We start from the raw sequence: 11778 nt of genomic DNA on the forward strand, positions 1-11778 counted from the left end.
ATTTCAGTATTGTTGCCTGGAAAAATTCCATGAATAGAGGAGCCTTGTGAGCTACAGTCCATGGGGTCACAAAGAGTCAGACTATACGAACCTTTGTTGGCGAAGTGATGTTTTTGCTTTTTAATACGCTGTCTAGGTTTGTCATAGCTTTTCTTCCAAGGAGCAAGCATCTTAATTTCATGGCTGCAGTCACCATCCGCAGCAATTTTGGAGCCCAAGAAAATAAAGTCTGTCACTGTTTCCACTTTTTCCCCATCTATTTGCCACGAAGTGATGGGACCGGAAGGTCGGCGGTACCATTTGTGATGTTTCTGAGTTATATGAGCAGGTGTAGAAATATCACTTGAAATATCAGATATAGAAATACCATTTCAGCAGTTGTGGTGACTCAGTTCAGTTCAGTTCAGTCTCTCAGTCATGTCTGACTCTTCGTGACCCCATGAACCGCAGCACGCCAGGCCTCCCTGTCCATCACCAACTCTCAGAGTTTACCCAAACTCATGTCCGTTGAGTCAGTGATGCCATCCAACCATCTCATCCTTTGTCATCCCCTTCTCCTCCTGCCCTCAATCTTTCCCAGTATCAGGATCTTTTCAAATCAGACAGCTCTTCGCATCAGGTGGCCAAAGTATTGGCATTTCAGCTTCAACATCAGTCCTTCCAATGAACAACCAGGACTGATCTCCTTTAGGATGGACTGGTTGGATTTCCTAGCAGTCCAAGGGACTCTCAAGAGTCTTCTCCAACACCACAGTTCAAAAGCATCAATTCTTCGGCACTCAGCTTTCTTCACCGTCCAACTCTCACATCCATACATGACTAATGGGAAAACAATAGCCTTGACTAGACGGACCTTTGTAGACAAAGTAACGTCTCTGCTTTTTAATATGCTGTCTAGGTGGGTCATAACTTTCCTTCCAAGGAGTAAGCGTCTTTTAATTTCATGGCTGTAGTCACCATCTGCAGTGATTTTGGAGCCCCCCAAAATAAAGTCAACCACTGTTTCCACTGTTTCCCCATCTATTTGCCATGAAGTGATGGGACGAGATGCCATGATCTTAGTTTTCTGAATGTTGAGCTTTAAGACAACTTTTTCACTCTCTTCTTTCACTTTCAGGAATTATTGCTTCCTTCAATTTGTGGGTTTATGAGACCTCAACTAGTAAAGCAAAATAAAGTAAAGACCTTTACTTCATAACCAGAAAACATGGAAGGATATCCTCTAGAGAGTGTATAGTTTTTCACTGAAGCACCAAGTTGTCCCTACAGTATCTGTATTTATAACAAACTGAGTTTAAGAAATCAACCAATAAGTATCCATAAATGAATAGCCTGGAAGAATGGTACAAGGTAAAGGTCTAGGGAAAGACCTTTATTATTGGTCAATATGATATGGCAATTTTAAATCTCACCTCAACTTGGAACATTGTGTGTTAGAGTCATCATAATCTGAGTTATGGGGCCAGAAGCTCTTTCTATTCAGTTCCACAAATTTTACCCTTGTGGTTAAAAAAAGAAAAAGAGTGAAGTTTAGGTACAAATGGAATAATATCTCAAATAAAGTTTTGAACTGTAGTTCCTCAAGGAACATGCAATAACATGGTTCAATCAGTATTCTGGAATCAACTATATGCTCCACATAGTATAGTATTTGCTTTTATTCTTGAAGATGGGGTAACATTTTAATGATTAGAAACTGGGAAAATCTTATTGGCCACACTCCTTGAAAGATCTTTGATAATTTGTACCATTCTTCCAGGCTATTCATTTATGGTTACTTATTGGTTGATTCCTTAAACTCAGTTTGTTATAAATACAGATACTGTAGGGACAACTTGGTGCTTCAGTGAAAAACTATACACTCTCTAGGGGATATCCTTCCATGTTTTCTGGTTCTGACTTTTTATGAGCTTTTCACAATTCTATAAATTATTAAAAATTGATTGTAGTGTGAAACAGTTCTTTTCTATAGACGTGCAAATTCTATCCTGTCTAGTAGAGGTGCAGTTGCCTACTCTTCCCCACTACAGAAAAAGCTAGTTTTGCCTCTGCATGTTCATTTCACCATTTCTTTACTCCATGGGAATTTGTGCTTTTTTGACTTCTCCTTTGAATTTGTTGTAACACCTCCTCACTTTCTTCATTGAGTTAAATATAATCTTTAACATATTCATTTTCATAACTGTATGAGATGATTTTACCTTAAAAATTATCTTTTGACAATGTATTGTCAAAAATATCAGTGTCTGGCAATCCATGTATTGCTCACCAATGTCGTGAAGTGGAGATTATTGCAGCAGAGATTTGATATGGAACAGTGAGTTTTAAATCAGAGTTTCTTGCTCATTTATCTTGGAAAATCTGTGGCTTTGGTGATTATGCTGTATAGCCTGTTATTTATGGGCAACAGATAAAAAGGCAAGGAATGTGCATGTCTGGGGCTAGAGAATCCTGATGACTGCGAAACTATTATGGAATCCCTTAGAAACTCCCTCTGGTCACATTTCCATTACTGAACCAGAATGAACGCACCAAAAAATCAACATCAAATTACGGCAGGCAAGGCCACCCACACTTCCCTCTACTTCAGGGCATCCAGAAGGACTTCTTTTCTGATAATATCAGCAGAGATCATCTCCTAGAAGCTTAGAAAAATGTAAAGGCTGATTTCTGTATTTAGCTAGGAGATTTCTGAAAAATTCTGATGGCAAATTAAAAAAAATCAGAGTGGTTCCTTGGCATGAAAATCTTCTCCAAACACAGAATATTATTATAGCAGCAAGTCATGAAAAAGGTCTGACATAGGTTGACATCCATGACCTTGTCAACATTGATGGGAACTTGTGTGGAAACCAACTGTTGTCCTCTTTGAAGTCTGAAGGTTTGAGTAGACTCTAGCTGCTTTGCCAGGGCGCTGACACTGATTTGTTCTGATTTCTCCCCTTTAAGATTCTCTTAACAATTTGGCTGCTGCACAAGTGCTTCCAGGGGCATGTGCTACCATTCCTCACAAATACGGTCTCATACTTGGCTTTATAGTTTTTGACACAGAAGAAAACAATGCCCACTGAAGTGTAGCATAGTCACTTGTTGAAGTATAAACACATTCTAAGGAGGTGTGTTTTCCCCATCTATTGGCCTCATCTATCAACTCCACTTTTGATACTACTTGGTCAGTCTTCTGACAGGAAGGGAGAAAGTATCATGTGTGGTCACCTTAAAGTCTAATTAGAGCAGAGATGTCATATAAGCCTGGTACATTTCTCTGAACACTTTCTTGGTGATGAGAACAGAGTTACCCCCATCTAACCTTGATAATAATTATTTAAATAATTGTTGCACAGTTGCTTCATATGAAACACATTCATGTTTCATTTTTTAATCTAGAAGTTGAAGCCACTTTGTAAGAGCCTTGTGCCTGTCTTTTGCTACGGCTCCAAATTTTGATAAAATGATTCCTAAATTTACATGATTGGGATCATCACTAAAGTTCCTACGTTGGAGGTAGCTTTGTTAACCACCTCAGTTACCATAACTGTAAAGTGGAGTAGTAATCACCACTTCATAGATTGTTTTATGTATTTAAAATACTGTATGTAAACTACCCAGCACAGTAGTAGGCCCATAATATGGCATCTACTCTAAATTGGTGAAGACATAAGTCCCAGTAAAGGACAAGAGCTCCAACCATGTGAGCCAAGACAGATGCTGTCTTAAGAACTCCCATGACTTGGGTCAGGGAGAGGTCAGGTAGATCCTGGCTACTTGAAATTCCAGGGCTCATGCCTAGCAGAGTACACCTGGTCTACAGGCTGAAGGCCTGGGGCTGCTGATAAGGACTGGCTCAGAACAGGCCTAGGACTGAGGCTACCTCCTATAGAAGTCAGAGGACAAAAAGGGCATTCGGAGAAGGCAGGAAATGTCGGTACTCTTTGTTGGTAAGATTCACCTGTGATCTAGTGGAGTGGTCTTTGATCTTTTCTCTAAGGAGACAGGATCTTTTGGGAGGATACTGAATTCTCAAATGTGTGTGTGGGGTTGTATGTCTTGCAATTTTACTGTTGCAGGAGGAGAGACATTAGCAATCATGACATTTATTCATAGAATCTTTCCACTAACCTGTATTATTACATGCGATTCTTGCCACAAATGTGAATATTATCATTTTTGCTTAGTACATGAGGAAAAGAATGTAGAGAGTAATCAGATGACTGGGCCATGTTACATTTGGGACTAGAATCTAGGTAGCCTTTCTCCTAGGCCAGAGCATTTCCCATTTTGTACAGGTTTAAAAATAAAATGTATTGAAGAGATTTTTGGTACTGATAGTAAGGCTTATTTTCCTCTGTGACTTGTGGGATATTTTTAAAATTTGTTTTTAATTGGAGGATAATTGCTTTACAATGTTGTATTGGTTTCTGCCATATATAAACATGAAACAGCCATAAGTATGCATATATCCCCCGCCTCTTGAACCTCCTTCCCAACCCCCACCCCACCCCACCCCACCCCACCCCATCCCTCTAGGTTGTCACAAAGCACCCGGTTGAGCATCTTGTGCTATACACCAATTTCCCACTAGATTCCCTAATAGCTTAGTTGGTAAAGAATCTGCCTGCAATGTAGGAGACCCTGATTCAATTCCTGGGTCGGGAAGATCTCCTGGAGAAGGGATAGGCTACCCACTCCAGTATTCTTGGGCTTCCCTTGTGGCTCAGCTGGTAAAGAATCCATCTGCAAATGTGGGAAGCCTGGGTTTGATCCCTGGGTTGGGAAGATCCCCTGAAAAAGAGAAAGCCTACCACTCCAGTATTCTAGCCTGGAGAATTTCATGGACTGTAAAGTCCATGGGGTCGCAAAGAGTCAGAGACGACCGAGCAACTTTCACTTCCATCTGTCTTACATATGGTAATGTATATGTTTCAGTGCTACTCTCTCAATTCCTTCCACCCTTTTCTCGCCCCGCTGTGCCCCAAGTCTGTTCTCTGTGTCTAAGTCTCTATTCCTGCCCTGTAAAAAGACTTGTGGGATTTTTAAAGCTGTAAAACAGCATATGGGTAACTTTTAATTGTACCTCTATGTAAATTACACACGGAATAAAATTTTAGGGCAGAATTTGCATTCCCAGTCCCAGGGAAACCTTGCCCAACTGTGCACTTTTTGACATAGCAAACAGTTCAATAAATGGGATGGTTCTGGATTTGTCTGAAGCTAGCTGTGTGGTTTTAGGCAAGTTTCCTAGTCTTAGAAAAGACTGTCATTCTGTGGGCTTCCCTGGTGGCTCAGATGGATTCATTGCAAAGAATCCATTTGCAATGTAGGAGGTCTGAGTTTGATCCCTGGGTCAGGAAGATCCTTTGGAAGAGGAAATGGCAATCCACTCCAGTATTTTTGCCTGGGAAATTCCATGGACAGAAGAGCCTGGTGGGCTACAGTCCACGGGGTCTCAAAGAATCGGACACAACTGAGCAACTAACACATGCACACAGTCATTTTAGCCTTAGTGTCTTAAGTGACCTGTGAAGACTTCCTTCAGCTCTAAGTAATAAGGATACTGTGCTCCAAACACTATAATTTACAGACAGTATCATTTGTGGGTATCACCCTCCTATGATAGCAGAGGACCCTGAAGCTCAAAGAGATGAACAGATTTGCCAAGGTCACAAATGGAAGACCAGTTTTCAGTGCAGGACAGGAACCTCAAAGTCCTTGCTGCTCTCCTGTGCCAGGTCACCCGTCAGTTTGTCTCTCTTTACTGGTGAGAAGTCAAAGAATTGTTAGGGTAGCAGCGTCTAGTATGGAGGTTCCCCCTCAGGCATGTGCAGGATACCTATTGAGGAACACGCAAGAATGTCTTCACTTTGATTTACATTTTTCTCATACTTGAAGCTTTTCTATTTGGGGGGCATATTTTTTAAATGTATATGATGTATAAATACATTAATGTACACACATCATACATGGAGGTTTGTGGGGTAGTCAGTAAACTTGTTTTTTTCTGGAAGAAAAAAGTTTTAGAGACCCCTGATTGTCAATCTAATTTTAATTTTTCATTAAAAAGTTATTGTGAAAATAAATAGGCCATAAAAATATTGTATAATAGAAAACACAGTTGCAGATAGTTCTATTTGGATTATTTGACCTTTTAGATTATTTATACTTTTAGATTATCTGGGGCCACTGTTTTACATCAGAGCAGATGCCAGAAGGCTGATTGAAGAAGAGATGTCTGTTCTGTGTGCTTTGTGTGGGTATTATTTGACTTTCTATTTTTTTTTTCCTTTTGGCCTCACTGCTCAGCATGTGGAATCTTAGCTCTCCAACTATGGACTGAACCTGTGACCCTTGCAGTGGAGTCTTACCCACTGGATCACTGGGGAAGTCCCTACTTGACTTTCATAATCTTGCTTTTATTGATATTCTGGTAGTGATAATAGCTGCTGTTTATATATCTTTGCCAGGTATAGTCATAAGCATTTTAAGTTGTATCTCATTTAATCCTCACCATGGCTCTATAAGTCAGGAATAATAGCTCCATTTTATAGAAAAGGCAGTTGTAATTTAGTAAAGTGCTGAGACTTGCTCAAGATTACCCATTTAGAAATTGGACTTTGATTTTTCTGACTCCATAATTCACTTCTTTCTTGCTTGGTAATCTCTATTAAACATGTTATATATATTTGCTAAAATATGAATTTTATAAAAATCAATATTTTTTTTGTTTCTCCTTTAGAGTCATTAAAATGGATCCTACAAAAAAAAATAAAATAAAATAAAATAAAATGGACCCTACAATACACATCTCATCTAAACCTTAACACAAAATTTCCAAAGTACTATATAAGAGATCGTTCTAAAAAATTATATATTTTATTTCTTTTTCTCCTCCTTAAATAGAGATAGAACTAAACTCTGAAAGGGTTACCTAATTAGCATATTTTATGAACAACTATATCACTCTCAAGACTCTAAAAGTATTAAATATTGAATTATTAGAAATAACTTAAAATAGGCAATTTTTCTATTTGATATAGGAAGAGTTAAGGCTGTAAATTATTTTATTGTCTATTTAGGTTTGCTACATAATTTCAATTTGTCCCATTAGCTTCTATCAGAAGTTGAATACATTGTTTTGTCAATAGAAGGCAAATTACTTACTAATGTTAGGTTAACAAAAAGCAAACAAAGATACAGAAAAAAATCTATTAATTATGTGTGAAGTAATATTTACTAATTTAATCTGGCTTTGTAAGATATAATTCACTTTCAGTGAACAAGTCATAGACTTAAGTAATACTCAATGGAGATTTTGGAAAATGGCAAATCACATATAAAAGAATTTCAGGGATAAAAAAATTAAATTTGACCACTGGGTGTCCATCTTGATCTGTATTCACTAGTAGTTAAGGCAAGAGAAATAAATCTTTTAAGTGACTTCAGCTTTTCTTTGTAGTTCTCTTTCCAGAGAGTTAAGGGAATGCTTTTATTTAATAACTAACACAGTAACACATTTTCTCTTTCAAAGTCTTTGTGATTTCTTTCACCACCATGAAGAATCTTCAGAAAATCTGAAGAAAAAAAAAGACTTAAAAAAAGCAGCAAAAGAAACCCTTTAACAAAAATGGAATCTTTTGGGGCTAAGCTGTGTCTTGACTGACTGTGTAAGACAGCCCTGGGTCACTTTATTTCTGCACAGTACTCTCACTATATAAAATTTCAAAGTCTTATAGGTCATATATTGGTCTGGAAAATACAGCTTTCTTAGTGAAATGGTGCATTTTTTTTTTCATTATTACTTTTTCAAACTTGGAAAAAAGTTGAACTACAAAAGGTATATAGTGTGAGGGAGACATATCACCCCCATGATCGCCTTACATTTATCTCTCTCTGATTTATCCTAGGAGTACATCAAGGCTGTCTATTGTCACCCTGCTTATTTAACTTCTATGCAGAGTACATCAGGAGAAACGCTGGGCTGGATGAAGCACAAGCTGGAATCAAGATTGCCTGGAAAAATATTAATAACTTCAGATATGCAGATGACACCACCCTCATGCCAGAAAACAAAGAGGAACTAAAGAGCCTCTTGATGACAGTGAAAGAGGAGAGTGAAAAAAACTGACTTAAAACTCAACATTCAGAAAACTAAGATCATGGCATGCGGTCCCTTCGCTTCATGGGAAATAAATGGGGAAACAATGAAAACACTGACAGACTTTATTTTCTTGTACTCCAAAATCACTGCAGACGGTGACTGCAGCCATGAAATTAAAAGATGCTTGCTCCTTGGAAGAAAAGCTATGACCAACTTAGACAGCATATTAAAAAACAAAGACATTACTTTGCTGACCAAAGTCCATCTAGTCAAAGCTATGGTTTTTCCAGTAGTCATGTATGGATGTGAGAGTTGGACCATAAAGAAGGCTGAACACCGAAGAATTGATGCTTTGAACTGTGGTTTTAGAGAAGACTCTTGAGAGTCCCTTGGACTGCAAGGAGATGGATATAAATCAGTCCTGAATATTCATTGGAAGGACTAACGCTGATGCTGAAGCTCCACTACTCTGGCCACCTGATGAGAAGAACTGACTCATTGAAAAAGACCAAAATTCTGGAAAGATTGAAGGCAGGAGGAGAAGGGGATGACAGAGGATGAGATGGTTGGATGGCATCACCGACTTGATAGATATGAATTTAAGCAAGGTCTGGGAGTTGGACAGGTAGGCCTGGCATGCTTCAGTCCATGGGGTTGCAAAGAGTCAGACAAGACTGAATGACTGAACTCTACTGACTTGAATGTATCCTAGAATCTGGATATACTCTATGCATACATAAACACTTACTGTACATATCTCCTTCCATTTGCGGGTACACAAGTGGCCCAATAAATGCCATTCTGAAACTTAAAAAAAATATTAGTGTATCTTGGAAGTTGCTTCATGTTAGTTAATATAGATCTGCCTCATTCTGAATTGAGACCATCCTTTTTAAGGATGGGGCTTCCCTAGTGGCTCAGATGGTAGAAAATTCACCTGCAATGCAGGATACCAGAGTTTGATCTTTGGGTTAGGAAGATTCCCTGGAAAAGGGAAACAGCTACCCACTCCAGTATTCTTATCTGGGGAATTATGGGCAGAGGAGCCTGGCGGGTTACAGTCCATGGGGTTGCAAAGAGTCAGACATGACTGAGCGATTAACACTTTCACTTTTTAAAAAAAATAGTAACTAGTGCTCTGATGTTCTCATCTCTTAGGATTTTAAAAGTGGCACTGAAGGCAAGAATCTGGTTGGACGTGCCAATCCAGATTAGAGGAAATGGAACGCAGAAAAGTTCGAAACCCTTACCTCGGATGGTCTGCAAGTCTTTGATGCCCCTTTTCCTCCTCCTCCTTTCAAACCCCTCCAACAATCCTGAACAGAACTCTGACTTCTGTTATCTTACACTCCCTGATAAGTCTTTTTAGAAGCTGATGGTCTACTTATGCCAAGCCACAGCCATATGATGGTCCCCAAGACACACCATAGCAGAAGAAAAGATACCATAAAATTAGATAAAGCTAGATATTTGCAAATAACATTTTTAAAAAGCCCTCTTATTTGCATTAAAACAATGGAGCTTGATTTCATTCATTTCTGAACTGCTGAACTGGATTGAGCATTTTTTCGTTTTCTAAAACTTAGTAATTTGACTTGAGTCTGTTATCCTATAAACAGGGTTACCCAAAATGAGTCTCTATAATTATGGTGGGTTGCTGTGGCCCCAGATTTACCCTTTCATTATGTTTGACTGACATTGAAACCATTCTGGACAAAGTGTCAGTAATATTTCCAAAACCAGTGGAATCATGATGTGTTGAGATATAGTCTTAACAGGTAGCCAATGATTCCTGACTTTCTGGCCTTGCTCTTCTCAGTTCTTGGGTTTCAGTATCCCCTCCCATCCCAAGCCCCTTGGGAGACTATATCTAGGTTTTGAATTCATTTGGTTTTGAGCACTTTCAGTCTTGCTCTATATCCCTTGGGATCATTAGAGCACCCTGGGAGTTAACTACTGGGGCATACTTTTTTACCAAGCTGTGTTCTCTTTCTCAGAAAAGGTCCCTTGTTAGTAAAACGACCTTTGAAAAGACTCAGGGCTTCCATAAATGGTATAAAACTGGACTACTTGGAGCAACTCTGTTGGTTTGCCCTCTAAGAATTAGGAGACATGGTTGGCACTTGTGTCCAGAGGGGAATGTTGGATGTTTAGGCCCTGTTAGGATGTTCAGAGGCTACCCTTGATTTGCAGCTAAAGTCTCTAGTGGCCTCCGAAGCATCCATTACACCTTGACTGGGAATAACTTGAAGTCAAGGCAGCCCAGGAGGTTGATAGGCAGGCTTCCGGAGCAGTGTTTCAATGCATCTTTAAATTTTGCTGCTGTTTAACTTACCAGGCCTTGAAAGCTTTAATACAGCTTCTGAAAGAGTCCAGCATAAATGAGGAGGGCCAGAGGTGCCAGGAGCACAAAGGTGGCTCTCAGGTCCCCACCACCAATGTTGCAGAAGAATGAGTTCCCTTTCTGGATTGCTCAGGGGAACTTTGGCCTCTAGTTTCTACTTCTGCCTTCACCTAGTAACTGCTGCCAAAACCAGGGTCAGATTAGCTTTTTGGAAAGACAAGTATGAGAATTAGTGTCATTTCTTACATGCCTTTGGGCTAGGTAGTAACAGTTTGTTCATCTGTGAAATAAAAAATGATAATAATGGCACTGTCTGTGGAAGCAGTGAGATGTTTGTAAAGAATTTGCAACAACTCTCAATAAACAGAGGTCACTGGCATTAAGAAAGTTGCTTTAGTAGTTACCTGAACAGGAATTTTAGTTGTTCCTTGTCTAAAAGAGGACCTGCCCTCCTGATGTGATGCATGATGTTTTATAACTAAAAGTTCACTTTTGGGGCTTCCCTGGTGGCTCAGGATCCCTGGTGGTGAGCAGGGTCCTAGGCAAACGGGTCCTAGGCAAACCAACCCTTTTCGGAGGGAGTAAGGGAGGGAAGAGAGGCCCGAAGAGGGCCTTGTTGTGAGGGGAAGAGGTCCTCACAGCCTGTGGGAGGATCCCTGGGGACAGATGCTTCCCCCACCTTTGAATGGCCTTGTCCTTTCAGCTTTTAGTGGAAAGATCTCTGGCCTGGAGACCATCTCTAGTCCTCGTTTGCTGTGTGATCTTGGGTGAGTCACTGCTTCTCTCTGGGCCCCAGTTATCCCTAAAACTTCCTCCAATGCTAAAACTCTTTTATTTTGCAGAAAATCTTGTGCAGTTACAAGACTGGTCGATCTACTCAGGCCACTTAGCCGAAGTGACCCAGGCTTGAGTGAACTTTTCTTCAGTCATGGGTGGAATGAAGCGACCTATTTATTGAGTCACTTTTATTCCTTTATCATCAGCTGCAAATTGCGTGACTCAAGGCTCATCAATGTTTTTCTAAAATTATCATGGGATTCCTGTCCTAATTCCTGGCTGTGTTTAAAAATTAGAGATGGGGTGAATGTTGAGCTTGTAGGATCATCTTCAGTCTCGTTACTACTGAGGCTCTCTTTCCTTTGATCCAGATGGTGTGGTGGCTCGATTCTCCCGGTGCCTGGCTGAGCTTTGGACGTGGGTGAGAACCAACTGGTTGAGGTTCAATGCAGACAAGATGGATGTGGTGCTGGTAGGCAGGGGAATACTTGGAGATTAAGGGAGGGAAAGTCCAAACTCAGTTAAGTATATAAATGTTATATTATTCTTCCAGTGTTTGAGA

At 39.8% G+C, this 11778-nt stretch overlaps 1 long non-coding RNA gene across 1 annotated transcript in view; it reads left to right on the plus strand.

Annotated features, from left to right (window-relative positions):
* The window catches only part of LOC145541451 (uncharacterized), a 49382-nt gene extending 38564 nt beyond the window's left edge, over window positions 1-10818 (plus strand). Inside the window, exons 2-3 of the long non-coding RNA XR_014079028.1 lie at window positions 7902-8720; window positions 9254-10818. This is a non-coding gene — a long non-coding RNA (uncharacterized LOC145541451). The remainder of the gene's footprint in view (window positions 1-7901; window positions 8721-9253) is intronic.
* The last annotated feature ends 960 nt before the right edge of the window (window positions 10819-11778 follow it).

This window comes from Giraffa tippelskirchi, chromosome 3 (genome assembly GCF_054371585.1).
Source record: "Giraffa tippelskirchi isolate mGirTip1 chromosome 3, T2T-mGirTip1v1.2.pri, whole genome shotgun sequence".
In the NCBI taxonomy this organism is placed as follows: Eukaryota; Metazoa; Chordata; class Mammalia; order Artiodactyla; family Giraffidae; genus Giraffa; species Giraffa tippelskirchi.